This window comes from Amblyomma americanum, chromosome 1 (assembly GCF_052857255.1).
Source record: "Amblyomma americanum isolate KBUSLIRL-KWMA chromosome 1, ASM5285725v1, whole genome shotgun sequence".
NCBI lineage: Eukaryota > Metazoa > Arthropoda > Arachnida > Ixodida > Ixodidae > Amblyomma > Amblyomma americanum.
Genome location: NC_135497.1, coordinates 512,443,524 through 512,469,986, shown reverse-complemented (window position 1 = coordinate 512,469,986; position 26,463 = coordinate 512,443,524). Strand labels below are relative to the sequence as shown.

General features: G+C 45.0%; 1 pseudogene across 1 annotated transcript; it reads right to left on the bottom strand.

Annotated features, from left to right (window-relative positions):
• Window positions 1-6,530: 6,530 nt before the first annotated feature.
• On the bottom strand, window positions 6,531-23,437 carry LOC144116175 (inactive selenide, water dikinase-like protein; annotated as a pseudogene). Its single transcript, XR_013311768.1, has 9 exons — window positions 23,325-23,437; window positions 22,855-22,962; window positions 22,247-22,322; window positions 16,226-16,355; window positions 11,542-11,645; window positions 10,789-10,938; window positions 10,337-10,449; window positions 8,248-8,438; window positions 6,531-6,922 (listed from the first exon to the last, which is right to left on the bottom strand). The product of XR_013311768.1 is annotated as an inactive selenide, water dikinase-like protein (transcript).
• Window positions 23,438-26,463: the final 3,026 nt, after the last annotated feature.

Here is a 26,463-nt window from a genome sequence, read left to right as displayed (position 1 = left end):
CAAGCCTTGCGGTTCGACTACCTCTCCTGCCTGGCGCTGCTTCCATTGCTACAGTTTCAGAAGGGCAAGGATTCATGAAGGCTCAGATTAGCATTTGTTCCCACTCTTTGCAGCACAAAAAATTTGGCCGAGGATTTGCTTAGCTAATCCAGGATATACAAAGCTGTTCATTAGCGTTGCCACTGACATCGAAGTTTACGTTGATTTTGAGGAAAGGAAAGGCGCATAGCTGGCTCTATGGGTCAGTGGACACCTCATTCGCGCTTTGAGGTACGCGGCGGTGGTTAGAGAGATGTGGACTGCAATAATTAGCGCTGACAACGTTGTGGCAGACACGCGGCACTGCAGCAATAGGCCGCAGCGTTCATTGGCTGAACAACCTCCCGCGATCAACCAATAACTGCCACCTGGCAGGGTGGGCCATGCCAACGTACATTCCAATAAATAAAATTGTAGAGCTATGCTTACGGGTTTCAGCGCAAGCCGACTGCCCCTCCCCCACCCCCAGCATACGAATTCTTTCAACACTCTCTTTCTTCCGATAGATATGGCCGCGTGGTCGACCAACGGCGCCGGCATATCGGTCGAAGTAGTTCAGTAGTTCCGTCTTCGCCAGCGCTAACGGTGTTTTCTTGTTCAGCTCGATATCACGATGCTTTCGACTTTCCCGTCGGAATGTAAATATTCACTTCTGCCGGCATGGCGAATATCCGAGCACCCCACAGCACACACCTTTCGCAATATCCGACGTGGACTACCACGCACCTCGTTAACGCGGCATTCGAATGCGGGCACGTGCGCACGGCTGCGTATTTTGAGGAAAGTGCACAGTAACTTTCTCGTATTGCTGTGCAGGACTTAGCAGCAGCCCTAGCTGGAATTGCGAGGAGGACAAGGAGGAAAGGAAAGACGCAGTATGGAGCCGCAGGGGCGTGCGTAGGCAGGAATGTGAAATTGAATGAAGATAAAAAGACATGCCACGGCTTGCCGAGCTTGCTGGCGAAGCCCTCCACTACGCCACCTCTTTCTCAGTTACTTGTTTCACTCACTCCTTTATCGATGCCTGACTGACACATGTTCTGAGCACTGCAAGCATAGGTTCTCCATATACACGTTTTGCCAATGTCAGTATTACAAGTGGCAATTTATACTGCACGTTGAAGTACCCCGCGAGGTCTGAATTATCAGTAGCCCTCTGCTAAGGCACCTCTCTCTCTCTCTCTCTTCTTTCACTCTCTACTTTCTCCCTTTCCCCATTGCAGGGTTGAGGTGTTCACCGATATGTCAGAGATTTAACCTACCTTTCCCCCGCAATTTTTCTTTCTTTCCATCCCGCGTCCTAGAACTCAGCAGCGGCACACTGTAACCACTATGAAAATGAAAATTGCTTTTGGGGAAAGGAAATGGCGCAGTATACGTCTCACATACCGGTGGACACCTGAACTGCGCCCTAAGGGAAGAGATAAAGGAGAGAGTGAAAGAAGAAAGGAAGAAAGAGGTGCAGTAGTGGAAGGCTGCGGTATAATTTCGACCACCTGGGGATCTTAAACGTGCACTGACATCGCAAAGCTCACGGGCGCCTAAGCGTTTCGATGGAGGCGAAACGCTAAGACGATGTCAGTGCACTATCCGTGCCCCGGATTAGGGGCGTAAGGTTTAATAGTTTTCTTCATAACCAATAAGCCACAGCAGCAGATCGGTTTTGATATCACGTGCGCAGCTGCACCAGCATCAAAGTACAGGCAGCAGCATCGAAGAAAATCTCGTGGACAGCTCGTTTGGGAGCACGTTGCTAGAGCACACCGCAGGGTAAACGGACGGGAGGCCGCCCGCGTCCAGTACCTTTTAAAGCTCTAGCTTTTAAAGCGAAGAGTCATGGACCTAACCGACGATCACGCGACCACTCCTTGCCCATAGCCGGCGACTCGCGCTAGCTTGGTCCTAATCATTCGGGGCAACAAAAGAAGTCACAAAAAGGGCTATCAACAACGACAAATGCGTCCCATAATAATAATTGGTATTTTGGGGAAAGGAAATGGCGCAGTATCTGTCTCATATATCGGCGGACACCTGAACCGAGGGAAGGGATAAAGGAGGGAGTGAAATAAGAGGTGCCGTAGTGGAGGGCTCCGGAATAATTTCGACCACCTGGGGATCTTTAACGTGCACTGACATCGCACAGCACACGGGCGCCTTAGCGTTCTTCCTCCATAAAAACGCAGCCGCCACGGTCTGGTTCGAACACGGGAACTCCGGATCAGTAGCCGAGCGCCCTAACCACTGAGCCACCGCAGCGGGTACAAACGCGTCCCAAGATAACCTGCTGTGACTGGACGACGCAGCGTTCTGCGTTCCTGTGCAGTACCAACCGCAGCAGTAATGATAGAGCTACCACAGGCGAAGTGGCACATAAGACTTGTTGTGGAAGAGTCATAGATGCAGCCGAGGCAGAGCGTCATGCTCGGAACGCTGCACGTAAGTGGGAAACGGGAGCCACAAACGTGCTTCGCGTCTAACAGACGACGAACGCTGTCGGGACGCTGCAATGCATCTCGAAGTCCTTCTGGCCTCACGTTTTCTGGTGGCATATTTTAAAGAAAACTGTGCGGTCATTGCAGCTGGCGCGAGCAGTCTTCCACGCAAGACTAAATAGGCATTCGCGATAAAGGGCGCCGCTGTCGCGGAGCAAAAATTACTCACCTTAGGCAAAATAAAGATCCCTCGTTGAACTCAAGCTTCTTTAAGAGCAAAATAACGCAAGGCTGGCCACCCGGCGCCGGTCGTGACAGGGCCTTAGCGCAGCCAGGAAGGCTTGAGCACAGGACCATCCAGAGAACAAGCGATAGGCCTAGCGGCCGCAATCCGCCAGCTGCCGTGACACAACGTGCGAGCGTTCTTGGCAGCAGCCGTTCTACGTGTGTATGAAAATGTTGATGATGATGATTATGATGTCATACGAGTTTATATGTCATTGTTGTTAGCCTATCAAAGGATGGCACATGCCCACACTGGGGGATCGGCCAAGAATCGGGTGGCTGTTCGCCTGCACTCAGTTATTAAAAACGAAAAGCACGCGGCAATGCAACACCGGTGGATTCTACCTCATGAGCAGAGAAAGGACAAGAGTTTTGATTTCGAAATAAATAAATAATAATACTAATAATAATAATGTGCGGGATTAAAAAGAATTATTAAGTCAAAATGTAATAATTTATAGAAAAGAAAATTTTGTTACACATAGCAAGGCATACGGTCCTTGCCGATGGTACGTGGTCCTGAACCGAGCCATAAGGGAAGGAATAAAGGAGCGAGAGCGGCGATGAAGCCACCCACTCCTTCACGGTTGCCATGGTAACGGCGCATGAGCACAATTGGCCTCTCCCATGTAACATGGTATCGGCGCATACGCACAACTTTCCCCTCGCGTGTACCACGAAATGCTCGACTGGTAGCCTAGTGTAGCTCCCGCTACAAAACATTTAGGACACACAGGCCCTTGAGCCCCTGCACGGCCCCACTGCACTCAAACGTTCATGTCCCGTATAACAAGTGGCAATTTATAGCGCACATTAAAGTACCCCGCCAGGTCTGAATTATCAGGCAGCCTCTGCTACGGCACCTCTCTCTTCCTTCTTTCACTCTTTATATACTTTCTGCCGTTCCCCACGGCAGGGTTGAGGTGTTCACCACAGGGTTGAGGTGTTCACCGAGATGGTACGCTATCCTTTCAAAAAACAAAATTTTCTTTTCATCCCCCATCCTAAAGCTTAGCAGCGGAACACCGGTAACCACTATGAAAATGAAATTGGTTTTTGGGGAAAAGAAATGGTGCAGTATCTGTCTCACATATTGGCAGACACCTGAACCACACCTTCAGAGAAGGGATAAAGGAGGGAGTGAAAGAAGAAAGGAAGAAAGAGGTTTCCTGATAGTCGTGCACTGTGACACCTGCATCAAAGTACAAGCAGCAGGCATCGAAGAGTCTCGGGAGCTCATTGCTGCAGCATGCCATGGGGCAAACAGAAGGAAGGCCACGCCGCGTCCAAAACGTTTGAAAGTGCTAGCTGTTAAACAGAGCCATGGACTTCACCTATGATCACGCGACCACTCCTTGCACGTAGCCGGCGCCTTGTGCTAGCTTCGTCACAATCACTTGGGGCGTGCAGTGGCAACAAGACAGCGCTAAAGACAACGCCACATGCTACAGCAACCAAAGCCCATGATCAGATATGGGAACCTTCAAGTGTTTAATGCACTTGCAACCGAAGTTCCCATTGTTACTCTCACTGATGGCAGCATCATGTGCAGTTTGGTTTGAATCTGTCTTGTTACAGCATGCTGCATTGCCTAACAATTACGTCCACCACGCAGTAATGTGCAGAAGCGCTATATGCACTGTTGACATGTGCAGAACCCAAAGTAGACACTGGACCAAGCACAATGTTCATGTTCCGAAATGAGATGCTGTAAACAAGTAATTTTCCTCAAGCTTAATATCTCACAACATCAGGTAAAGTCCTGAGGAATAAATTTTGGAAAGGATAAGTGACAAGCTCCTTAGCGCTCTTTTTAACCACATTATTCACGGGAGCAATTTCTTGCAATGTGCTGTTTATATGATTCGTGACAAAACGAGCAAATTAGGTCTTCACAAAAATTCAATTCAAAAGTCGTTTCACATAAAATTGGACGAAGCAACCTGTATCTAATGGTGCTAAGTAATGTCTGCTCTTAATGATACTGATGGATAAAGCTTCAGTGTGCCCACACACACTCTCAGCAAAGACAAGAGCCAGAATTTGTGCAAAATATTTTTATTCCCAATGCATGGCAAATGGCTGAGGCTTAAGCAATGAGAGGCTGTGAGAGATGCCCACGGTAGACAAACCATCCTCCACACCACCGTAATATTCAGTCAGCACAGATTCATGAAGGTCTCTTCAAGGAACAGCCAGTCTCTTAACTGAACCATCAACACCACTACTATATGCTAAAAGGGGAAAATATTTTACATAACGAATGCTTGTAGAAGGCTATCTTTCATGACTAACAAAAATATTGGTGTGCTCATAAAGCGCATAAAATATCTCTAACACAACACAAAATGTTTGTTTGGAGTCCATTTAGCTAATGTTCATGTCAGTGGCATGCAGCATAAGAACAAAGCTGTCGCCACTCGTGTATGTGGCATTCGTAGTTGCATATGACAGCCATAAGGTACCCCATCAGTAAAAACTTCACAGCTCACTCTTTCAAAACTCCTTGCAAGGCTGGAAACCTTCCTCACAACCAATTCTTTCCCTGTCCCCTATTCCCAAGCCTGTGTTACCAAAGCTAGGACTCCTTGTCGGCTGAAGGCACTTCAAGCACGCGTAGAGAGTCCGTCAGCCTTGCTACCCGCTCCCCTTCAACAACATCCTCTATGATCCACGCTGGGTATCCCTCCTGCTGCTCAATTTCTTTGCACGATCCTTCGGCATTCTCCTTTGGAAGGCACATCAGCAGTCCACATGAGAAAGGAAAACTGGAAACTTGTAACTGACTAACGCCATAAATTTCACGAGTGCAACCTATGAAATAAACTTGAAATGAAATTGTTGCTGTTTTACCGCAATTCCTGTATTGCCGCAAAATTGCTACAATTCCTGTGTTATGATTATATATTTTTCATGCACTCCTCTCCACTAATGCCCCCAGAGGCCTTGAAGGTATTGAAATAAATAAATAAATAAAATAAATAAATTCCATATGCTAATATATTGGCAAGAGATTTTGAGAAAACACCCCAAATGATGCTTTAACTTGTTCATTGCATCTTGGGTGTCCGGTGGGTACTAAGATACTAAGTCGCGCGATGAATCCGTCGCTATGCTCTCATTTATCAAAGAGCGTGTGGAAGGGACACACGCCATGTCGCTGTTGCCATTTATTGCCGTTTCCAGGAAGTTTGCATTGCTAAGTAAAAAAAAATTTTTGGCTACAGTTGTACTAAGGGCAGCGTTATCTGTGTGAAGACCAAGAAATTTTCTCTATGTGAAACCTCGACAAGTGCCAGAGACCTCCCTACTCCACCCTCCACAAGAACCACGCATCCATCACCAACCCGTTGCCTGCCTCCACACACCAGAAGCCCATGCAGCAGCAGAGCAAAAAAAGCAACAGTAAAATCAAATCCAAAGAGACAGTGGGAAAGTCAGCTGCCCTCCAGAAGCATCCCCAACCGGCCACAGCCTCACCATGCCCCACTAGCTAGGGGGTTGCCAACATAGACACCCTCTAGAAAAATTCTGTTGCACTCGGCTTTAAGTAAAAGCATTCACTAAAGTAAAAGCATCAAAGTAATCACTGAGCGAAAATCCAACTGCTATTACAGCGTTCTCGCATCAGGTTTCATGATCGTCCTGCCAATTTTGTTTACTTTTCTCCTGGTACTACTCAGAGCAAAGCATCTGAATTACATTAAAAAAATCTGAAACGAGCTTCACCCAAAAGGAGACAACAACATATCTTTCCAAGGAACAACTGGGGATTTCCGACAGGAACACCATCACTTTCATGTAACTCTAAACTCGGCATACATTTTAGCACTTCCCGACGGTGAAAGTTTGGAAAATTGTGTTGTATCTATTTTCAAGAAGCTGTGAAAGACATGAGAAGGAAATCCTACAATAGAGAAAAAAAATTCGACTGATTGTCAGTCAGTGGCTCAACAGAGGTCTCGGCCGAATGCCCGTGCGTTAGTTTGAAGGAGGTGCCCGTGGCGGCCAGCAGGGCAGGAAATTGGCTCCGATGGGCAGCGTGTGGATCACAAACCGCACTGAGCACTGCTGCATCTGCACCAAGTTCTGGGTGTGGCCGAGCAGACCGAAGCCTGTCACGTCTGTAGCACCGTGGCAGCCATGCTTGTGCATCAGCCGAGCTCCTGGAACAACAAAGGCAAAAAATTTGTTTTAACACAGTTTCTGCACAAGCAGGAGCGAAGTGAAAGTCAATGCCCACTTGGTCACAAAAGACACAACTAATGAATAGTCGTACAATGCCTCTCATTTCATGATATAAAAGGAAAGAAATGGAGCTGGTCTGATAAAGACCTGCTTTGATCAAAATGAAAAGTTTTCCTCGTCAAAAGTCTGCAATTTTGTGGTAGCCTTCTTGCATGCAGACAGTGAAGTACTAGTAAATGGAACACAGATACTTGCACTTGCAAAATGTGAGACTGCACAGATACTACCAGCATACCCTGTGAGGTGGTAGTAACTCAATTACTGCAGTCTTTAATGTTGGTCGCCAGGTTACCACTGTCCCCCTTCCCATGGGCTGCTAACAAGCTAAGATATTTCCATGTAATAAACAAGGAAGCAAAAACCAGATGGGCAAAATACAGTACTTCCCAGCCCCACCACCTTCTCAAGGTTAGTGTTTTCCAATCTAATCTAACCTGTATCCTTGTTTGTACTATCCAGACACGACTTTATTATTTTCTTTTTTCTTTTCCTTATTTGTTGGCATAACACTGGAGTGAATGGCTGTGGTAGTAAAGAGACAGCCACAAGGATTGGATGCTTCACAACAGAAAACAAACAACTGGTGGTGGGGGAAGCCTCAGGCCCTTAACCAATATTTCAACAAGACGACTTTCCTTTTCTCCCACCTCTTGCCTAGCTGCGACAGCATCACTCTTCTTGCGTTCATCTTTTCACAACTTATCTTCTTCACTTCTGCCTTTTTAATCCTTCTCCCTGCTTGCCCATCCCTTCTTTTTCTCCAAATGAACTCCCCAATTTCTTTGTGCATTTACATGTCATGATGTCCTTTGCTCTCGCATATTTTGCAGAATCTACCAAGTGCAGCAACATCTCCTAAAGTGCGTGATCAAATTCTTGGAGCTTCTTTTTATTTGTTTGCACTAATGTCCTGCACTTTTCGTTTTCAATGCTATACAATATCCAATCTCATTATTTATGTTACGATTACTGTAGTGGAAGCTGTCTTCATCATGGGACACGATTTTATTATTGTTGCCCTGACCACTGCGCTGTACTTCAATTATCAACTATTTTGTTGTCACCTTCTTAAAGCATTGCTCACAGTTTGTATGCACTTTAGTATCTGTCCACTCTCTTTCTGTGACTGTACATGTTTTACCTCTACAATACCTCAGGAAGGCATTGCAGAGAGTGCCGTAAATAAGCACATAAGCAAATAGGCAACTAAAAAAAATGCAGACACGAACAAATCAGCACCAACCATTGAGATTGAGACGTGCCATGGAGTCTATTGCATGGAGGTAGACCCTGCGTACATCTTCACTGATGCCAGCCTTGCCCAGCTAAGCATGGCGCTCCGGCTTCTCCAGCCACTGGTGAGCGTACACTGCCACCTGGGTGCCAAGGGGCTTGGTCAGTACCAGCACGTCTCCAGGCTGTGCATTGTCTGGCCTGTAAAGGGAGCATAACATTTAGCAATTAGGTTAAATGGCCAGGCTGATGAACATTCCAGTTTTTGTCTAGGGCCTTTTCTGTTGTTCTGAAACAGCTTGCTTTTAATGACGTAGTGACTACTTCTGTAGCAAACCTTCTCCAAGGATAACGTTGAGACAGGCATAGCATTACTATTGCTGTCATTCTTTGCTCTCGGGGAAGGCATATGTTCAAGGGTTTTTGCAGCAATTCTTTTTCTGTTTACATTATATTGCCATTTTCAAAATTTCACTGTCTATGCGACTGACCTGCTGGGCCTTTGCTATAAGTACTCTACTTGCAAAAAGCATCAGCGTTGACTTAGTGGAGTGCAAAATGGTATCAGAACATCGTTGGTAGGTGCGGGATAGCACTTGATATAATGACGACAATTCCAATAAGACATGGTTCGAACTTGTGCAAAAGTGAATTGTACAGTACAGTGAAAGCTCGTTAATATGAACTCGACGGGGACGACGACAGTTCAAATTGACTGAAGTTTGTACAAACAAAAGTGAACAGAATATGCATTTGGGAAGCAGTCAGGTAGTGAGATTAGCCATTTCATTGTCCTAAAGTATTCCTTCATCACCTCCTACCTTTTATCTGAAGGCCTTTTTTCACCTTCAAAACTGAAGAGGCGCGTAGCATTCAGTGCGTCCAAACTACCGCAGCGGACGGCCCCACTGAAGTTGCAAAAGGCATACAACCACCAATAAGCAAGGTCACAAGGACTACCGTCTCACGTCTGGCGCTTTTCGACCAAACCATATAGTGCAACCTCTGTCACTTGCAAATTCACACTTGTGAGTCGTGAGGTTGCGTAAGCATTGAAGTCGACAAGCAAAGGTAACCCGGGCGGCCACACGTATATTGCCCGATTTTGCAGCCTCCCCTGGCTCAAGGCACACACTGCCAAACCAATGAGTGCGTTTTTTGGTGATATCCTGCTTCGATAATGCTCTGGCATTGACTTCATGCATGGTTCCAACCTTCTCTTCCAAACGGAAGACAATTCTAAATGCGATACACCGTGTAGGTTGACTGCTCCGGCCGCAACCAATCACATGTAAAGGGCACTGAAAAACCGAGACAAATACACACAGCAAACATCAGCCAAGCTCCAACTCATTCGTTTGGCACACGTCGTAGTTTCGCGCACGACCGCATGGTTTCGGATTTGGAGTGCCGGAGACACTGCGACATATCTGATTCACTGTAAGCATCTCGTCGCTGGCCATGTCATCGATTTCTCAACAGCAAAACCCAACACAGCAAGCTACTGAAGCCTTCGAGACCAACACATGCAAGCAAGCTGGCTCGGAGGTCATGCAGTTACTTGCCACCGCTAGCACAGGGAGAAACCCCTCCCTCGTTTACCCAGCCTCTCACGCCATTTTAACCCTGCCCACTTCTCCAAAGAGGTGGTGAAGCCTAGTGGGAATGTTTCTTGGTTCACCGCGTCCCCCGCCCCCCAGGCGCGGTGGTGTGTTGTTTGAATTATTGGTTGCACAAACCATTCACGTTCAAATGAACAAATTAATGGGCTTTGTTTCACACAGACCCCAGTGGAGCATGGCCAGACCCAGTCGTACAGTTCGAATTATCCAGAAATTCAAATTATGAGCTTGGCTGTACAGTCAGGTATTTCCATGGGCAAACTACATCATCAGTGTGGTGATTATTTGGGTATTAAGTAAGGTTTATCTGAACTTTTAAAACCATGCTCATGCTGGAAAAATTCATCAGACATAGTACCCAACAGACAGAGCCTCAAATGCTCACATTTTGCATTTCATAAATGCTAACGACAAAAATAGCATGGAAAAATTAATTCATTGGAAAAAGAAAAAAAGGGAAAGGATTACTGCACTCACGAGATGATTTCAGACTCTCTGCAGACTGATGATGCCACACCACCAATCATAGGCCAAGAATTGAGCATAGTCTGCCCTCCTGTGACCCTTGTGCCTGCTTGTTCAGCTAAGTCCTGTGGAGAAACAAATGCCATTTCAGCTATTTGCACCATGCTTATGACTTAAGTACTGGGGCATGAACTCAGGCAGTGAAAAGAGTTAAATGCTGAAACACTTGAACAGCTGCTCTCCGACATGGACATCTCTTGTAGATCTTCTCTCAAGTTATCTCTTCACCATGCTAAGCGCACGAACTTGAAAAAGAAATCTGAGACTGCATTCAAATTTTGAGAGCTTACACAACTAGTGCCCTCACACTCAAATTAGCTCTGATAGGCTACCCATGGTCTCCACACACCTAAAAACATTGATGCAAACATCATAGGTTTTACTGCAGCAGGGGCCAATCCTACCTTGACTCGCCTGATGAGAAGAGGCACGACAATGTCCCTCTGCTTTTCAGTGAGCTTAGTGCTGGCAGCCATTACCATCAGCACGTTATCGCAGCGGGTCACGCCAAGTGCATAAAGATCAGACAGCACATTGGCACACGCTATCTTGCCCTGCAACAAACAAAAACAATGAATAAGAAAACATCCTGTACACATGGTGCCAGCATAGGATACCATTATGAGGCCTGTCACCTATTTGATTCATTATTGTGTAACAACGAAGATGTGTCAACGCAGTAGCGGCAGTGCTATCGCTGAGCGCGCGCTGCTGGCTGGCTCTAGAACAACCGCCGACGTAAGGTAACAAACGCTGCTATCGTATTGACACATCGTTACAATCAGATTTATTTACACGTTTATAGAAAGTATATTAATAGTGTGGTTTTGAGCCCAATAAGACTGCTCAGTAAGTGACCTGTTATCCAGACTAGCCAATAAGTTAACAAACTTAGCACTTAGAAACTCTGATTATAGAAAAAGTTTGGTGATACTCCTACGGCTACAAGAATATATATTTAATACTGCTTTGTTTCGTTTTATTGCCTTGTATTAAAACTACAGACACAACTTTCTGCAAAAAAAAAACGCTTAGTATTTTTTGTACAGTCGACTGAAGTGACAGCAGAGCACTGTGATGTTGAAGTTTGAGTATACAATCTGCCACCAGGTTACTAAATGCATGTAAGCATTTCTTTTACAATGTTCAACACTTACAGCTATGTAGGGGTCTTCAACAGATGGATAGAAGTAATCAATAGTTTGAACCAGAGAATAACCAGAATCTCCAAGGGGCACAACACTGGAATCCATGCCAATGTCTGAATCGAAAAAAATATGTATATTAGTCAGGTTGTTATGGGCAGCTTCTTGAAGAAAGGGACATTTTCAGGGAAGCTATCAGAGTTACTACATTTAAAAGCACTGTACAAGGCACCCAAAATGTCTTCAATGAGGTTAAACTGTCCGCACACCATCAGTGTTGGGTTTTGTTCCCCTTATGACTTAGAGAACTATAGACACCTAGCATTAGTTCCATGTTTTCTTCTTTCAAATGATGTGTTAAACATTAGAATACTTATGCCAATATGTGGTATTGACCTATGACCAACAAATAATTTGTATCTGAATTTCTTCTTTCATGCTATTTCACTTTATTCAACCGAACGATGGCTGAGACATGTGGTTCACACTTAGGTAGCATGAGGCACGAAAAAAAACCCTGCAGTATAAATGCTAATGCATAGTTTTAATTCACTAAAACTTCTAAACAAGCTTGCTTCAAGAGCTGGAATGACAACAAGCAACATATCACCAGTTAAATTGCCATTCTTTTCGTGTCTCATGAGACCTACTTGTCACACCCATCATTTAGTTGATGAAACTGAAACTTATAGAGTGCCAAGAGGAAATTCAGTTATAAATTTAGCAGTCACAGGCGAGTACCGGGTGGTGATCCATGTATTGTAATGTCTAAATCATGACTTGAAAGAACAAAAAGTGCAAGCAAGAACTTTATTGTCTATAGTCCTTTAATGTGAGGCTAAATTTGTACTGAAATGGAAGATTATTCGTAATCCAACACCAATACTATGTTGGGACAGACGAAAAGGAATGAAACAGTCTACCAGCCTGTACCCGAAAGTGTCATGAGCTTTATATCCGAACACAAGAATAAAGCTGACCATGCCACACAACTGTAAGTGTTTAGTCAATGTGCTGTACCAGAAGAGAGTGTCGTGCATGTTTTCAGCTACTAAATTCTTTAATTATTAAGTAATCGGTGTGTATTTTAAAACAGAGCGCAGCTACTTGAGCGTCTGTGTTCAGTTTGTAAAACTAAAGTACACTTGGATCTTTATCAACATTAATATCACCTCACTGTCATATTTCAGTCACCGACAGCCAATGTCCCTCCCTCATGCTTTTAGTGCGAAAGCACTATTCCACATGTACCAACCCCTAACAAGAATCTTGTCTTGTGCTCGTACTATCCCGAGCTCGGGTCAGTTTGGAGCAGCATCGCGCCAACTGTAGCCAATGGGAGGAGGGCATCACACCAACTAGGTCACATAAACTTGTGGCAACATCACAACCTTCGCATTGGATTGTGAGAAAACTGACTGCCGTGGCAGTCAAAATAATGATTGGTCGCAAAAGGTTGCTCGGGAAGAGCAACATGGGTGGCAGGAAAGATAAAGCCACACGTGCCTTAGCGTTACCGATGTAGTAAGCCTCAACTATCTACCGGCAGATTTCTTCCTTGCGTAAACCACTGATGTGTTGTGTAAATTAGGCGTGCGCAGAGATAGTAGGTCATCCTCAGATTTGCATTCAAAAGATTGAGTGTGCAGTGCCAGATTAGCAGTTGCCTTCCTCCCTGTAGATTGAAAGTGCTCAGTCAGGCGCAAATTCAGACATCTGCCTGTCTGCCCATAGCAGTTGCAGCCATAAGGCAGTGGAACACAATAAACTCCATTACTTTTGCAAGTGGTGAACCTTTTTATATGTGACACTGTCCATTGTTCATATTTGAACAGCGCAATAAAGTTTTATCAAGCCTTTTTTCAATGGCGGTGCAAAAGCCTCTTATCTTGTACATAGCTGTTAAGACGACAGCAACATTAAACTTTGCCGCCACTTTCTCGAGACTGTGCGAAATACTGTGGAGGTAAGGTATATCAGCATCATCCGAGTATGTGTTCCTTTCTCTCGAGCGAGTGAAAACACACTCTGACAGGTTAGTGAGATGGGCAAGTGGCAAGAATGAGAATGCTCAGCAGTGATGGCATGACTTATGTAAAGCTGATGTCATGCACGTGATTGCATACCCATCAAGTGCTTCCATCTTTACTGACCTTATCCGGAGACAAGCACACCTTTTCACCATCCTTCCCCAGCCACCACTGGTCCAACTCGTACCTAAAAAGAGGCTTCCCGATCTTGGGCTGTAGCCCCAACAAACAAGGAGGTCCACAAAGTGCAGGACTGAATCAAGAAACTGGTTCTGCTTGGACAATTCTGACGTAAAAAACAGGCCTTGACTGCACGCCTTAAAGACTTCTAAAACATCTTGTGCCAACTTTTCTGAGCCCTCCATGCCCGGAAAATTTAGGTAGTCATGAACATAACGAAATGTTACTTATGCTGAGGTCTTCCGAACAGGGCTCTAATGCCTTATCGTCTTTAGATGAAAAAGAGTTGCTGATCAAAGGTACAACCTGAGTTTAAATACCGCCCTGCCAACTGACAAATCCAGATTTGCAGTAAAAGGACAACAGCCCCATGAAGCTAGCAACGGAAATCACGCAACTGTCTGTAAAAGTATGTTCATTGTCCACCCTGATGCAGTCTTGCTTTGCTTCAGAAGTCTATCATGTGACAATGAATTGTATAGCTCCTCCATGTCTATACTCACTGCAGAGCACCTGCCCAGGTTGCTGTCCATAAGAAACTAGAACTCCACAGAACTCCACTTTTGCGAGTTGGCAGGGCGGTATTTACATCAGAGATAGGCGTATGCAGAGGGTCCCAGGTCGCACCGCTCCTCCGCGACATTTTTCTGTACAGAGTCGATACAGCATTAAACCCTTGTTTGGAAGACCTCGGCATAGTAGCATTTTGTTACGGTGATGGCTACCTAATTTTCGTGGACAAGAAGGGCTCAGATAAGTTGGCACAAGAAATTTTAGAAATCTTTAAGGCATGCAGTCAAAGTCTATCTTTTACGTCTGACTTTCACTAAGCAGAGTTTGCAGTTTCTTGATTTAGACCTGCGCTTTGTGAATGACCACGGGTGTTGGCACCATAGCCCAAGGTCAGGAAAGCCTCTTAGCTATGAGTCGAACCACTCGAGGCTGGTGAAGGACGGGCTGGCAATCGCATGCATCACGACTGCTTTATGGAAGTCATGCCATCACAGTGTTGAGAACGCATTCTCGGAGCAGCTCTCCAAGCCATTGCACCTGGGTTCCCCTTGCCCATCTCGCGCACCTGTCAGTGTGTTTTCACTCGCTTGAGGGAAAGGAACACCACTGGGATGATGCTGACGTAGTGGAGCAGCACAAAAATGCGGCCTCTATACCAAACCTCCACAGCTTTTCACACCGTCTCAAGAAAGTCGCACCAAATTTAAGTATGATGTTGCTGTTGTCTTGACAGCTAAAAGCAAGGTAGGAGCCCTTTGCACCAACGTTCAAACTAGGCTTGATAAAACTACCGGTAATCATCCGCTACGCACAGTGGGAGATAAAAAAGGTTCACCACTTGCAAAAGTAAAAGGGTTTTTGTGTTCCACTGCCTTGTAGCTGAAACTACTACGGGCAGACAGGCAGATGTCGGAATGTGCACCTGACTGAGAGCACATTCACTGTATAGGGGGGAAGACGAATTCTTACCTGGCACTGCACGATCAATCTCTGAATGCAATTGGAGGATGACCTGTCTCTTTGCATGCCCGATTTTCGCGGTACATCAGTGGTTTATGGAAGTGATAAATCTGTCCGGACATAGCTGAGGCTTACTATACCGGTAAGGCTAAGGACATGTGCGTGGCTAAGCCGTCGATGACCCTTCAGGAATAAGTTTTTTTAGATGGTTTACTAGTATGGCAGTGCCTTTCGATTGTTTTTCGCCCTCTCACTGCTTTGGGGATTTGCACGCGTGCATCTCTTTGCAGGTCTTCTTTTGCCACTTGCCTTCAATAAAACTTCAGTTGTTAGACCAGCCTCGTCTTGTGCTCATCTCTTCTCCTGTGTTTTGTCTTCTGGCTGGTTTTAAGATGTAATACTGAATGCCGGAAGCCAGCCGTTTTAGTCAAGCGCACTTATAATGGCTGCAGTTAAAATGAGTGTTCATTTGTTACAAAAATAGTGCTTACTTAATTAATTCATGCACGAAATAAATGACACTGCATCAAAATAAAAAAAGGACTAACCCTCATGGCCACACTGCAGTTACAGCGAACAAGGGGTCACCGTAAACCTGCCCCCACATCTAAAAGCTTGAACTTCAAGCCAACGCAGAAATCAGGTCAGAATACTTCCCAAACTGCATGACACTGCCATGCAAAGAATGTCACAACCAATAAAAAGCAACAAAAAAGAAACTGTAGGTAGCAGCCAATCTCATGCAGACAAGTTTGAAGGTCAGGCCAACCAAGACGTGGAAGGATAAATTTGACTACAGGCCACAACAAGCACATATTTATTAAGGTTTATCACAGCCCACTGAGCCCATTAAATGGCAAATACTTTCCTGAAAAAACATACCAGAAGCGGAAAATTTTTTTCGCCAATCAGTTTTTTTCATGTACTTCACTGTTCTTGAAGCATGGGTAGGTGCAGAGTAGTCAGTTTAATGCATGCATCACTAGCAATGCCATGCCAAAAACTGTACTTACAGAGAAAGCTTGCTTTTCTGAGTGAATACCACTGGCCATTCACAAATTTCCCAGCTTGCTCCCGGTCACTGGCACAAATCGCACCCAACTTGGTGGCTTGCACAACTTTTAAGCAACCCTTGGTCTTTAGCTGGAAAGAAATTGAGGGATCAGCAAGGTATCAAACTTTATATGCATAGCTTTGTTTCAATGATCGACTCAGCAAAAAAACAGTGTTTTCCGTGAGCGCAACTATATTTTCACACCAGCTTTTTACAGTAATTCACGTTTATCGCGACTTCGTTAACGCTGACTTGCTGCACGGTCCCAGCACTACTGTGTATTGTTCTATAATTTCAAACGCTTGTTAGCTCTGAGCCCTTAGCCTTGCACTGGTTAATGCAGAAAACCTGGAAAAGGGCAATCGGAGCTTTGAGCCATAGGTGTTCAGAAGCTCGCTGGTCCTTCGGGAGAATGTTTGGGTGGGTTACACAGTAACAAACGCTGCTACAGTTACTTTCACTTCATTGCAAAAAACTCGCACAGCAGAGATCTGTCCTCCACTTTGCAGTGCAGAAACAATCACTGAAATTCAAAGCATGCATACTAAATGCACACCTACCTTCGAACAGAGCTTCATAATTATGGGCATAATTATTGCAATGAAATACCAGTCAGTACATGTAGTTTTCAATTTATCCTAAAATTATAAGCAACTCTACAACAATAAACATTAAAAGGGAAATAAAATAACCAGAATTGTTAAAAAATCTGTCAGAAGAAATATGTGACATCCACTACACTCCGGCAGTTCTTGAGCTTTGTGCACCATGAAACCACAATTTCTTACAGGCACATTTGCACAGAAATTGGGTTCAACCTGGTCTTTAAGATTAATCTTTTTGGGATGCAACAGTAGGGAGAAACCAGGTTTTACCCACAAACGAAGGGCCCTACACATTGCATCACAAGCCCAGATGGTGCACTTCAGTCTACAGCATCTTCCATAAGTCTCCATTTTCTGTGCCCTCCTCAAGCTTCATGATCCCTGTCTGCTACTAGCCAAATTTCACTATTCTACCTGGCTCAGGGCCTCCCACTGCTTTTCTCAATCTTGGAATCCTGCAGCCCTAGCAGATCATCAGCTGTTTATTTATTTACAATTCTGCAGTGCTACGGAGGTATAACTGCAGGGGGGATACATACATACACAATCAATCCTACAGCACGTGCCAACCTTTTGTACAGGATGGGAAAGACTCTATGGCAGATGATAAAAAAGAGTGTCAACAGCGTATTCACATCAGCCAATTCTTCAGGGAAGGACAAGAGGAAAAGCAAAAAAACAGCAGCTGAGCATGCGTGCACATCACAAATCCGACAACAGTGCTCAGAACTTCGCTTCGGACTGGCATTCAACAATACACTGAGGCAGCTTATAACATTCATGCGGAAAGGAAAACAGTTTGAACACATTAGTACCGCATTTTATCTCATGTATTTTCCAGTCGTGGTTGTGCCTTCTGGATACAAAATGAGGTGGCAGCAAATAAGTTTCGGGGTTAAAAGTAGTTTCCTTGAAATAAATGCGGCAAAGGAATTCTAACCTTATTCGTAACCGGCACTCCACCAGAGTCCTAGTTCAGGTCCTGCTTGATACTGTTACTTCGATAATTAAAAGTATATGTGTTGTGACAAACCACGCTGCACGATTCTGAACGCGTTACAGCATATCATACTGGATTGGCATACTCCATAATTGGTCTGATGGTAGTGACGTATAAAAGTTCCTTAACCTTCTAAGGAGCGCCCCAAAAATTCCTTTCCAAAAAATTTAGCAATCGTAATGCCTCTGCCAAAATATATTGTCTGCTTTCATCATCATTAATCTCATTTCAGCACTGCAGTCTCCACAGCAAAACTGCTGGATATTGTACTACCAACACGTTTGTGTGGCATACAAGTGGCTTGTATCATGACGAATAATGTGTAAATACAGCCTGGCCAATTTTCCATACCACAACTACAGTTGCAGCCAGATATCATTTTGTGGAGCAGCACAATGGCCTTCAATTTTACAGCGGCGAAGTGTGAGGCATTTTGTTTCAAACACGAGTGTGAAGGGAAGACTTTATGTTGCATGAAAAGAAAGGAATGACACGCATACTGGAGTTTGCAAAACTGCCCTGTGGACATTACAAAACACTGCCACCCTTGCTTTATCTTTGCCAGCTAACAAACTCATCTGAGCACAGTGTACTAAGCCAAACTTGAGTACATGAATGTCTCACTATATAAGGCATATCAAATTGCAGTGAAGATATGCAGTGTATTCCAGTGAGTCAGTGCACCACAGCAAAAGTTATGAAAACAAATGCAAGTTTATGAGCTCCACAAGCACATAAGCCTGGCCAATCTATTTGTGCATGTAACTGAGAAATTTGCCTTGAAAAGATGTTTACTGCTGCAGATCACAGCACTTCTATGCCAGGTAGCCCATTACAAATGAAGCCTGCATAGATAGTGTAATAAGTAATGAAGTATGGTTGAATATAAAACTGACTATCCTTGAATGTAGAACTTACTATCCAGGCCATAGTTCTTGGATCTAAGCTTCACATCTTTCTGCATAATACAACTAACAAAGCAATAGAGAAAGAGATTTCGGAATGAAATGAAAAACAGAATATTTAGCTGGCATTCAACGCCACTGGCCTGCTACTCAGCGAGGAGGGAATAAGAGAGGCAAAGATCAACGAAAAGAGGTGCAGAAAATTGTTAATGTTTAGAAAATAATAAATTTAAAGAAATTTTATGAAATGAAGTAGCCACCAATTTTGATTGATTTTATGAGGTTTAAAACCACAATGCGGCGCAGGCTATGCTAGATATTAGAGAAATGGATAAATCTTTAAGTATGATAACATCACAGAGTTCCTGCGCCTCTAGCATTTCGTCTCCATTAAAATGCGACTACTGCAGCTGGAATTGAACCTGCATCTTTCGGGTAAGCAGCTGAGTACCATAACTGCGGCTCCCATTTGGGATGACGTGCTTAGTTTGGTTTATTTGGGTTTAAAATCCCAAAGCGACTCAGGCTATGAGGGACGTTGTAGTGAAGGGATGACATGCAACAAAGTGATGACTAACAGACTTTACAAAGTTCACTACAGAGAGGGTGAGCATTGATGAGGTTTTAGAGTTTGTCTAGTCTACGAATGCCATATATTTGCGCAGATAATTCATTACAAGTACATGCGGCCTACGACAGGTTCTGGAACCTAAAGCACAAAGCAATATGTCCATAAAATGAAGGCAAGAGCAGAGTTTCTTGCTGCCAGCAACCACTCCACTACCCAAAAGGACAGTAAGCTTTTAAAAATGCATGTCCTGCCTCTGTCTATTCACAATTTCGGCTCAGATTTTGATTTGGATTTATTGCCAGTTTTGATTTGCATTTATTTCTCTCTCCTCCATACCTTAGCATTAACCCTGTGATTTTTCTTTCAGTGGTTGACTGCAATCTTTGCAATTTTAAACTTCTTAGTGTACCACTTTTTGCCTGAGATATTTATAGCAGCAATGCAGTTTAAAATTCATTTTGAGCATACTGCAAGGCGCTGTTCATAACTTCTACGTGTATGCCAAAGGCCTTAAACCCCAATCTACTCCCAACCAATTCTCTCAAATGCTCTGCCTGCATTTGCGCACGACCTGGCTTAGATGCGTGGATGACCTGGCCTAGATGTACTCTGTTACCACTTCCACTACCTCACTACCTATCATAAAATGTTCTCTTTCCAGATTGTTTAGTATTTTAGCTTTCTTCATTTGTGCACTGAGTACTTATATCCTCAATCATGAACTACAATTCCTCATCACTCATACTACACCAATAACATCACAAAATCAGATGTAACTAAGCCGTTCTCCACAAGTCTGCGTTTCCCAAACCAATCCATTGCTAGACAGAGAGGGTCACCTCACCTAGCATTTTTGTCACATCTCATTCACTGTATGTGTTCTATACAGTAAGCAACCATTAATTTCAAGTCACTGCTGCCAAAACTGTAGTACACTTATGACAAACTTCACACACTAGGACTTAAAAATTCGCTCTCTACAATCATCATCACATAAACGTACTCACTCGCCACAGATGGAGGCTGGCACTGTGTTGTGGTGTTTATCCCTCATCCGTGTTCACACATGAACCCATGCAGTGCATTTCGTTACTGTTTCCGCACGACATACTCACAAAGACGAGAGAGGATACTCAGTTTGTTGTCTTGTCGGTGACAAGTTTTCACTTGCCAGTTTTCTGCCAAGGCCTGGCTTGGCGACTGTCAGAGTTTTGTCGGCATCGCTCGTTACAAAGCCTTTCACACCACTGAATACCTGACCATCGTTAGTGCTGCTGTAATCATTCTAGAGTGATCACAGAGGATTTATGTGCGTGACCGACCGGTGCTATGCCAACAAGTTCTGCTAGCTAGCCCACAGGACCCCCATCAGCATCACTAGGAAACAGTGACTGTTGAGAGGCGATATCAACGACATTCCAATATTTGAGGCTGTGCCCTTTGTTTTCACTTAATGCAGGTGAAAGGTTGAAGTGACTCCTAGGTAGGCCAATATTATGTTGCACTCAGTACCTGTGATTGAAACTTGCTAGAATGTTCATGTTTACGACCAGTAAAAAAAAATCTAAATTGTTAGTGTTTAAAATTCTGTACCCCTCCCCTCTAAACAGCAAGAGCCCAGCTGCTTATGCAAGAAACAGGAACAGAGGTAGCTTTAATAATCGAAAAAAGAGGTAGTGCAATGCATGTGTAATCCAAAGAAGATATAAGCAATACCACACCAAAACACTGGGAGAATTCCAAGAGTAGGTGAATGCATGAATGGGTGCAATCAAGTGGCCAAATGAGATTAGGAAATCTGAGGAAAAAGGGTGGTAGAAGGTGGCACAGGACACAGTTACCTGAGATCAACTGGAGAACCATTGTTCTTCACTAATTTTTATGGCAGATTCACACGACAGACAAACTCACCAACTACAGGAATGGGCTGCGTATCATATAACTCTATGTCAATCACCACGGCAAATGGCACCAGCACCGCGGACTGCACATGAGGAAAAGGAAACATATTTTTGCTCTCAACTTTGAGCGGCAATGTGCTGCACTTTTAGAGCAAAGCTCTAAAGTACGGCAACATTGTCACTTTGTTTTACTGACATGAGGGTCCTCGTGAGCGTGCAAGTCTCATGTTTGTTTTGCACCAAATGTTTTAATTGCGAAGTATGTTTAACTAAAGAGGGGGCATCTAACAAGGGTGTCAGCCCCCCACTAAGGCACCTCTTCTATAATTCCCTCCTATATCCCTCTCTTACATCAAGGTTCAAGCCGTCCACCAAAATGTGAGACAGTTACTGTGACATCAAGGTTCAAGCGTCCATCAAAATGTGAGACAGTTACTGTGACATTTCCTTCAACTAAATTTAAATTTTTCAAGGATGCAGTTTTAAGAAGGTAGAGGTACAAACTGTGCCGTATAACCATATGTTGTGACAATAAACTAGCAATAAATCTGTGCCGACAGCAGCTTGGCCAGGGCATTGCAAGGATGCTATGCCATACAAGGATTGGCGTCGTCGTGCAATGTCATATTACTGACTGACATTTTGGTCTCTGTATCATAAATACTGGTAAACCATCATTGTACAGCACAATGTTTTTAAAGGAATAAATGAACATATAGGGCCTTTTCGAGGACACGTGCACATAACAAGCAACAGGTGTGCAATGTCAAAGCACCTGAAGCAGGCTCAACTCCTTTATGTTAACAGCAGCTGCATCAAGTGCTACATGAGCGAATATATTTTGTACAAGTCTACAGTTCCTGTAATTATAAGCTGAGGTACTGCTGTGAAGTGCATGTAGAGTTTGCATGCATTCCTAAACCTAGCTGCAAGCTAGGTTTGAAAATATTTTTCTAAATAGGCAGGCAAGATATGTATCACTGAAAAAGAATAACTACCATGAACAGCTCAGGAGGGATGGCACAGCCGAGGGCAGGAAGCACGCATGGCCCAATAGATGCTGGCAGCTGGCAACTGCAAATAAATACATCCAGAGCAACAACTCTCAGTGGCTGTAGCAATGTCATGAATGGCAAGAGAGGAAATTATCTACTGCTTTAGAAACTAAAATTAGATGTCATGTAAGTAAATAAAAAAGCGATGAGCTAGCCCATGACAAAAGAAATGAACAGATTTTATGTAATGCACCCACATACATTCCCTGAGGAGAGAGAGGATGATTGTCATAATCACACTGAAAGATGAGCTGGCTGAAATACCACACACCAATTTGAATATAGGAGGCACAGGCTTTCATTAATTCCCATCATGGTGCCTTGCACCAACATGTAGGTATTAAATTGAACATTGCGACCAGTCTGCCTTGGATAAATCAGAAGAGAGAATGGAAAAAAGCATGCCTTCACTAGCAAGAAGCCTGATATCTCACATCACAGCTTAGCATCATACAACCATTGGTAGCGCATTTAAAAATCTGCATACAATTAAAAACTGCACAAATTTGTTTACTGGCAATGCAAGTAAGGGCAAGAGAAACAAAAAATACCAAAGAACACTGGTGAGTGCGGTGAAGGGAGGTCTGTGGGTAGGATCCCGTGCCTGGGAAGAGTTCCGAGCTCGAAGAATCACCGGCAGCACAGCTGATGGTGCGCAACTAAGAATAAATAAAAAGTGGAAATCAGTAACAAAAAAAACATCGACAATGGCAAACGACTTGAATGCGTGCCGCACAAGCGAGGGATATAGCAAGAAGCTAGAAATCCTGAATAAGTGTGCAGTTGCATCCCCGACAGCTCGCAGTGTCCAGGAGAGGAAGCATCGACGCTTATAGCTCAGGAGAGACGTAATATTGATCGAACTTTGACATAACACTGCCTCAAATCCTGTTCCATTAGGGAACATATACCTATATGCGTTTACTGCCGTTGCACCCTGTGAAAATGCTCCGAAGGCAGGCGCTGCACTACACAGACAATGTACTGAATGCAAAACAATAAAACACTTATCTACGGTCACCTGTAAAGGAAGCGTTTCATCGCGGAATGCGGCAGCGTTCTGTGCATATGCTCCCTGGGGGAGCATATACAGGAACACTACGAATCGCTGCCGTGGAAGTCGCCATGTTGGATTGAGGCGATTGAGGTTGGATTCGGTTGGATGAAATTTTCAGATGCTTTGCTGACGCACGACTCTCACGCACGAACAGCAGCTCACGAAATCAGATCAGTAGTTTATATAGTCTAACTCTTTGTTTAAAACTTTACTCTTGCTTTCTTGCCGTGTTATTGCATACAGTGTTTCAGCATATCATCATCGCCATGTGTATCCCGTCTGCTCTATATGGTCAATATATGGTATTGCTGCTCTTCGGTGAACTAGCGCTGTTAAAATAAGAACATTAGTGAACGTTCTTCACTGCATGCTTATCTTCAGCTAGGTAGCGAGACCCCGCGCACACCATCACGGCAATCTCTCTCCAATGCCTCCTGAATAACATGCCCGAAGCGTCAGGGGTTTTTCTGTCCAAGAACTACTGAACAAGAGACCTGCACACTTGGCACTGCTCCAGCGCGCACCTTCTAGTTCATACCTTTTGCCGCTATGGAAGGGCAGCTACGGGCGGCGTGGCGCTTGAAATAACTACGACCAGCATCGACGAAGGTCCAGAACTAAAAAACGTTTATTGCCAAGAGCATGGTGTTCTTATATTGCGCCGATAGCGTGCCGTGCGCAGCTTAGCAGCACGGAATGACACGTCAGCGGCTCGCTAGGTGCTCACGCTATCACATCTCCTCCCCCCTTAGACAACACGAAGTCATTTCTTGAAGTCTGATGGTCTGAACCAATCCGGGGGCCGGCGCATACGCTGGCTACGGCGAGGAGGCACCACAGCGTCGTCGTTGGCTGGCAGCGAAGACTCTCGCGAATCACCTGAAGCGTCGAGTGGCACAGTCGAGTCGGCTGCCGGAGAAGGTGGCGAGGCGGGTGCATTGGTGCTGGCCGACGATGTCTCCTCGGGGCACGTGGTCTCAACTGTGGGCCCTGCCGACCCTGGCGACTCCCGAGGCTGCTCACTTGGTAGGGATGCCTGCTGCGATAGCGAGGCTGGTCGTGCAAAAGAAGGGCGGAGGTGATCGGCGTGCACAAATGGAACTTGACCCGTCACGCGCACGAGATAAGTCACTGGGCTCACAACTTGTACCACAGTGCCATCGTCCCAAGAGGTGTCCTCACTACGCACGCACTTCACAAACACCCTTTCCCCCCACGGCGAAAGCACGTTCACAGCCCCTGTCGTTGTCTCTTTGCTGCTTAATGCATCGTTGCTTATCAGTCATGTCTTGCACAAAACTCGGTTTGAGGAACGACAATTTAACTCGCGGCTGTCGCCTCAGAAACAGCTCGGCTGGGGTCTTTCCAGTTAGAGAATGAGGGGTATTCCTGTACGACATCAAAAAACTGTCTAATCCTTCCTGCAAGGGTTGTTGCTTTCCGTGTTCAGCTAGGGACAACACTTGCTTTAAAAGCGCCTTCTTGGTTGTCTGGACTAGCCGCTCGGCTGCTCCGTTAGAGATTGCGTGATATGGTGGAGTCTTAGTATGTCTGATACTGTTACGAGACAAGAATGCTGCGAACTCCTGCGACACAAACTGTGGGCCGTTATCGCTGACAATCTCCTCTGGAAAACCATACGCTGCGAAGCCTACTAATAGTCTGAGAGGTGGTAGTTGACGTCATAGGCCAAACTTCAACCCATTTAGAGTAGGCGTCCACCAAGACAAGAAAGTTGTGGTTACCTTGTTGCGCATAGTCAACATGTACTCTTTGCCAACACCTTGTTGGGTACGGCCACAGCTGGAGAGGTACAGGCTGAGCTGCCGGTAGTACGAGTTGACACACTCTGCACTTCCTTATGTACTCCTCAATAGCCTTGTCCATGTTGGGCCACCACACAAAACTTCTTGCCAACATTTTCATTCGACTAGAGCCAGGGTGGTCTTCATGAAGCAAGGACAGGACTGCGGGCCTCAGATTCTCAGGTATAACTACTCTCGTCCCCCATGTGAGACAATTTTGTTCGACGGAGAGTTCCAGGCGACGGACGTAATAAGGTTGCAATTCGTCCACGACATTTGCTGGCCAACCCGACCGAACATACTCGATTACTTTGCTGAGGGTGCCGTCTCGTGCAGCCTCCTTTGACACATCCCGCGCTGTGAGCGGGGTGCATTCGAAAACAGACAGACATTCCGCAGTTTCTGCTTTAGCAGAACCACAAGTAGGTAATCTTGACAGAGCATCAGCCACCTCAATTTCAGTTCCCTTGCGGTATTTCAGAGTGAACTGGTAAGCAGACATAATTAAAGACCTCCTTTGTAGTCTGGCAGCTGCTAATGCTGGCGTGGCTTTGTTGTGACCCAAAATTCCCAATAGTGGCTGATGGTCCGTGTACAAGTCAAATTTCCTGCCACACAAGAACTTGTGGAATTTCTGCAAACCAAAAATAAGAGCTAGAGCCTCTCTTTCACACTGCGCATAGTTCTTTTCTGCAGGTGTCAAGGTACGCGAAGCAAATGCAATTGGACGCTCTTGGCCGTTGGGAAACACATGAAAAATGACCGCTCCAACACCATACGCTGATGCATCACATTGCAACCCCAGCGGTTTGCGTGCATCGTAGTACGTGAGCGCTCGGCTGCTGATAAGGAGCTGTTTCGTGGCCTCAAACGCATCGCTACATTTCTTCGTCCAAACCCAACGCTCTCCCTTTCGAAGTAGCTTGTACAATGGCTCTGCTACAGACGCTAGGCTGTTTAAAAATTTGCCATAGTAGTTCAGTAGCCCTAGATAAGCTTTCAGCTCAGTGACATTCGCCGGCTCAGGAGCATGGGCGATTGCTTTCACTTTGCCTTCAGTGGGATGTATCCCCTCAGAGCTTATCTTGTGCCCGAGGTAACACACTGAGATTAGAAAGAACTTGCATTTCTCTGCCTTGACAGTAATGTTGTATTCGTTCAATCGTTGCAAAACTAGCTCAAGTGTTTTTTCGCAGTCATCTATGTCCTGGCCAGCTACAATGACATCGTCAATGTAGCAACCTACATTCTTAATGCCCATCAAGACTTTATCCATTAAAGATTGGAACAAAGCCGGG